Genomic DNA, 5,763 nt, shown 5'->3' with positions numbered 1-5,763 from the left:
TTGGAAGATTTTTCTTCATTAGTTGCATCTATATCAATCAGTGCTTGGTTTCCCCCTTGCTTATTTTTCTTCTTCTTTGTCGTCCTATTCTTCTTCTTCTCATCTTCCTGGTTACTAGAATCCATACTTTCACCAGGTGAAGAGGAAGAATGGGGTGAAGAAATAGGCAAAGAAGGTAAAGGGTCAACTTTAGGATCAAGAATAAGTTTTATCTTGTTTAGGTGAAGGAGAACTCGGTTGCAAATAAGTTTGGACACTCAAAACCACCGAGGTCGAAAACAACCAAACTGGCAGACCAATGGTTAATCTAGTAAGGGACAACGTTTCCATATAAGGAGCACCAATATTTCCAAAAGCAGGAAAAGCACTACGATTCTCGAAAAAAGGGTTTCCTTGACTAGTAAACGGAGGAAATGTTGCCATCTATATCAACCTAAGATCTACTAAGGAGTATTTTCACAGGAAGTTTTTGTTCTATGGTCAATTAATTTTAGAATTTGAAAGAAAAACTTTGCATTTTCATGTTTTAAGAGTCTAAGTAGACGTCATCATGGGGTTGTTGATGGATTTTATGGACTACCCATGCATGTTATAGACATTTTTGTGCCTTACAGCTATAAGCATGAAATGTCCATAATCCAAGGGATCCAAAGTCCCTAAAGATGTTGTTACAGCTCCTAAAGGAACAAGGTCAACCAATGGCAGCTTCTCCCAGAAGTTCTCCACCAAAAACCACTCAGAAACAGTCAATTCAGGATCAATTCAAGTGCTCCATTAGCTGCCTGCGTTGCAAAGCACCCCAATACACTATCTAGGTGCATTGCAATGCACTTGAATGCACTACCCAGGTGCATTGAGCGGGAAATGACAAGTGGCAGAGTGATTCAACGAGGTGGAAAGACCATGGAAGCTTCCAGAATCTTCTCCAATGACACTTGCCTCACTGAATTCGACCAAGTGATGAGTAAGAGGCTCTCAGTCTCCAAGTGGAAGCAAGAACTAACAGAGAGAAGCCACAAGTCAAAACATAAGCTGACTCATCCTCTCTGCTTACATGTATATATGAATCCCTCATCCCAGAGATCTAGAGGCTGGAATTTTGTACTTTGCAGAGAATTGCTGTTGGTTTGAGATTGAGATTAGTACATTGGGTGATTTATGCTTTGTTGGAGGAGAGGAAGGGATTCCTTTGCTGGGAGGTAGATGCTGGATCGGAACTCACTTGGTTGTATCTCCTCTTGGACTTTCTTATTCTATCAATAAACTATTTGAGTTTCTCCTACATGCTGTGTATCAATGATTTTTTGTTATATTTGCATGTTTAGCTTAATCTGATCTTGAGCTTTTTATGAATGTATATCTATATCTTCGTGTAGTTTCTCTCTCTTGTGATCTTGCAGGAATTCGGTGAAGCTGGGCCGGTAAGGGAGCAGGGAGCTAGGAGCTATTGAAGAGAGGAGCGATTGGATCAACAAACTAGCGAAAGACACAGGTTAGTTACATCCTTCCTCCTCATTTACATTTCATAAAGAAGAATACTCAAGTAGTTTTCCTTGTTTGTTGCTAAGGCACTATCACACCTTAGAGTGGGATAGGGGCATTCTGAATGGATACTTTTCCCGACAACAAATTGGAAACTCCGCTGGGGATCGTATCTAGTTAGTTTATTTGTGTTTCTACTGTTGTTCTTCTCATAAACTTAGGTGTGCTGAATCGAACTGCATTTGCCATTTACAAATGCAAAGTAGAGATCTGCCACTCTAGTCCACTCACTGGGCCTGTTTATGATCTGAACAAGCTGATCCACAAATGCTCTAACTGCCCTTTGTGATAGCTCTTAGTCCTCCTTTAAATCATCCTCCTAATTGTACCCTATTGATAGCTCTTATCCGGCCAAAAACCTCAGATCGAACTGCAAATCGTGACCCAGAACCCGGAGACAATTCTCGTTTCTGCTTCAGCGCAGGCTCTGTAAAGAGACTCTGCATTTCAACGCAGGTCCCGAGAGGGCTACCTGCGCTGCAATTCAGTTTCTCTGTGCTGCAGGTGCGCTGATCAGCCTTTGCCATGTGCAGCTATGGTTCTTTGCATTCTTGTGTTCAGTTTTATCTCTGTTTTTTGCAGCCTGTTATCAGTGTGTGTACCTATCTGAAAACCCCTTTTCTCTGCCTTAATTCCACCTCAGTTGTATAAAGAAACTGTATTTGTTTTTGTGTATTTGTTACATCATTTGCAGTTTCCCATTACAAAAGTAAACTAGTCATGCTGTCGCCCTTAGATCTAGACCTGTCATAAGTGTCATTTTGATCTTAGGAGTAAGTTTATTTGCTGTTGACAGTTGATTGTGCTTTTACTTTTGTCTTTTGGTTTGAATTTATGAATTTCTAGTGTCGAAACAAGTGTTTACTTCAAAATCATAAAGTGTTGTAATCATCTTTTTGATTTCAAAAAGAAACTTGTTTGTGTTTTCACTTGAAATCGAATTCAAATTTGTACAACAGCTTTCTTTTTAGGCATCAATATTAAGAAAGTGAAAACAACTACATGCATTTGTGCATTTGCATAATGATAGTTTGTATGGTTTGATTTAGGAAAAGTGCATTTACAGTGTGCTCTTTGCTCTTTGAGAAAAGATTGTGTCTTTCTTTTCCCCTTGTAGCTAGGATTTTCATTGTTGAAAAGAGATAAAAGCTTGCTTATCATCTTTAGACTGCATTTAGGAATTGTATCTACATCTCGTGGTGATCCAAAAAGGCAAACTTTTAAGAAAGATCAACCTAAAATAAATTGAATGAACTTAACAACGCATTGGAACTTAACGCACAACATAGAGTTCTAGGCTAGAGACGTGTTTCGGCGTCGTAAAACCTAGTGACTGTCGATCTTGCTGATGGTTGGGTGATTCCTCCTGAGAGACGATAAGCACTAGTACGGACTGTGCTCCCACGTACCGTCGAGTATATATTGGGAGACCCCTATAGGCATAAAACCTGTATCCATAGGAAGCCGTGTCGGCCGCACTACTGATCGCAATGCACTGAACACAGCATTCGGGAAGATTGACCGCCCGTACCTTAAAAAGTATTCTGCGGTTTTGCGAAAAGTTTGGCACACCCTCTACCTAGATCTCCAGAGCAGTTCCTTTTGGCCTTTTTCAGACTCTATAACGGAAAAAGTCCATCCGGGCATTTGTCACTTCGGGCTCGTTAAAATATCGAAGGCGACTAGAGTCATCTTTTGCTTTTTCTCGACTCTTTAAAATTGAAAAATCAAGTTGTGTCCAAGCGTCGTTAAAATTTATTTTAAATGGAATATTCATACCCTTTTTCCTCCGTTGATCTTTAGGTTGAGAAAATGGAGCCCACCAACCAAGGAATTCCCCTTGGTGGAAATCCTAGTCCCTTCTCCTCTTGGGGAGATGTTGGTGCGCCCCATATGGCCACATTGTCGCTTCCAAGACTAACAATTGGCTTGTCGGTCTGGCTCTTCTCAACCAATGTCGTTCAGAACACAACTATTCCTGAACAGTCGAATCAGCAGTTAGACCAGTCCAGAGTTACCCACCAGCCTTCTACTTCCTATAATTCTTCCTCTCCTCCTTCCTCTTCACTTGACGGAACTGGTAAAACTAAAAACCAAGTTCCTAAGGAGAAGAAGGAAAAGAAGAAGAAAGAGAAGAAGAAGAAGGAGCCAAAAGCGGCTGGGGGAAAACGAGTGTCATCTAACGGAAATCCACACACTGCACTGACCAGGCCTAAATCGCCATGTGTCATTTGCAAGGGAGACCACTTTCACAGAGATTGTCCCTGCATCCCTCGGATACTAAGGGACTGGTCTCCCCATTTGCACAATCCGGTGGCGTCAACCTCTGATAGCCATGTTGAAAGCACACCGTCAACTAGCGAAAGTGAAGTCCTTGGACGAAAATGGAGAGCTAGATCTCCCTGTAAACTGTGCGAAGCCGTTGTCCCTTCTTAGACGAGGTGAAAAGAGTTTTGGATGATCGTTTGGTGTCACCATTATGACTTCCTCCTGGATATAAAAAACTCTTTCCAAGTCCTTCGTTAGTTGAAAATCCAGCTGGCCCGCTGAAGTGGTCAACTGAAGCGCCGGTCATTGAAGATGAACCAGCTGAATTCATACCCGACGAAAGTCAAAAGGTCGAGGCGGCAGTTGACCCGGTCTTGCCTTCAAAGGATTTATCTTCGAATGATACAGTCACTGAAGAGGATAAAGATGACACCATCCAAATTCTCTTCATCAACACAGACTCTGACGAACACGGGGGAAATTCCCCCATTCCTTTATCGCAGGACGGAAGTTCATCAGATCGATACCCGGCCGTCTACTTGGTCCCACCTCCAAGCAACCTAGTTGTCTCCTTCGAATGGAATCAACTAGGCAGACCCCGTTTGCCAGCAAGCATACCATTCAGAATTATCGTCCAAATATACAGAATGGTCATGGCTGGCACCATCATTGATGAGGGGGCATCTGTGAGTATCCTTTCCTCTATTGCTTGGAAAGTGCTTGGTTCGCCATCGCTTTTGCCTGAAATGAGAAATCTGACAGGCTTTGATAAAGGAACCAGTCGACCTTTAGGGATCCTCCCCAATGTGCCCATAACATTGAAAGGGAAGACCGTTCAAATGAACGTGATGGTCATTCAAGGACCCTTGGATTATAACCTACTCCTTGGATGAGACTATATCTATTGCATGGGAGCCATCGTCTCCTCACTCTTTAGAGTAATGTGTTTTCCGCACGAAGGAAGAGTGGTCAAGCTCGTGGACCAGCTTTCATTTCCCAGATCACGCATCACAAATAGTCATATACCATCCCTAAATGGTCTCTTCATGCAAGAAATGTCTCAAACTACGGTTCGTCCTCCCGATGAGCGCGAGTAATTCGGAGGGATATGACTGGAACCCAGGGGGCATGCGTCCTGGTCTGCTTTGGCAGGAAAACTTTGGGTATAAGATAGGTTTCCGCGGGAGAATATGACTAGTTTGTACCCCGTCCGTGATTGGAAGAGGGGTTGTTCTAGAATAAGATTCTTTTGTCAAAGTTATGTGTTTAGCGCTCGTTGTCACTCACCTTTGTTTATCTTGGTAGACATCGCCGTAGAAGTGTTTTGTTTGAAAGATTAACAGAACAATCTTTGGGTAAACTGAAAGAGGTAGGCCTCTCTCGGTAAAACAATTGTTTTGGCGGAAGTGAAGTAGAGGTAACCTTGAAACTCTGTTTTATACTTGGGGGCATGCAAACCTTTCGGAGTGCAAGCAAAGAGCGATTATTTATCTATTTTTTGGATTAGTCATTTCCTAACTTGCATAAAGAAAGGATCTGGAGCAAAGCTTTGTAAGGTGCAAGCTCCATAAAAAATGGCATCTTACATGAGACATTCTTATCATATGACTGGATAATCGAGCAGTTTTAGCACATAGTTCATGCTCATTAAAAAATAAACATAAGATCGAGCAAGTGTTTCAACCCGTGTTTAAGCTCGTTAAAGAATGAACTATCCTCTGGTAAATAACCATCGTGAATGTAACATTATCAGCCATTAAAGCCTTGGTCGTGTTTGCACCGTCACCTCCACTTTTCCATTGGCCGATCATTCACCTCCATTTGATTGTTTACCCATTTTGAGGAACAGCTGCGAAGAGTGATTTCACTAGCCATCCTTGTGACACTGTCGTGCTTGGAAAATTCCAACCCTTACCTGGAATCAACTGCTACCCATTTTATCACTCGTTCCTC

This window comes from Pinus tabuliformis, chromosome 5_1 (genome assembly GCF_031772625.1).
Source record: "Pinus tabuliformis cultivar Carrire ecotype Pingquan chromosome 5_1, CPIR1, whole genome shotgun sequence".
Lineage (NCBI taxonomy): Eukaryota > Viridiplantae > Streptophyta > Pinopsida > Pinales > Pinaceae > Pinus > Pinus tabuliformis.
This window is presented reverse-complemented; position numbering follows the sequence as displayed.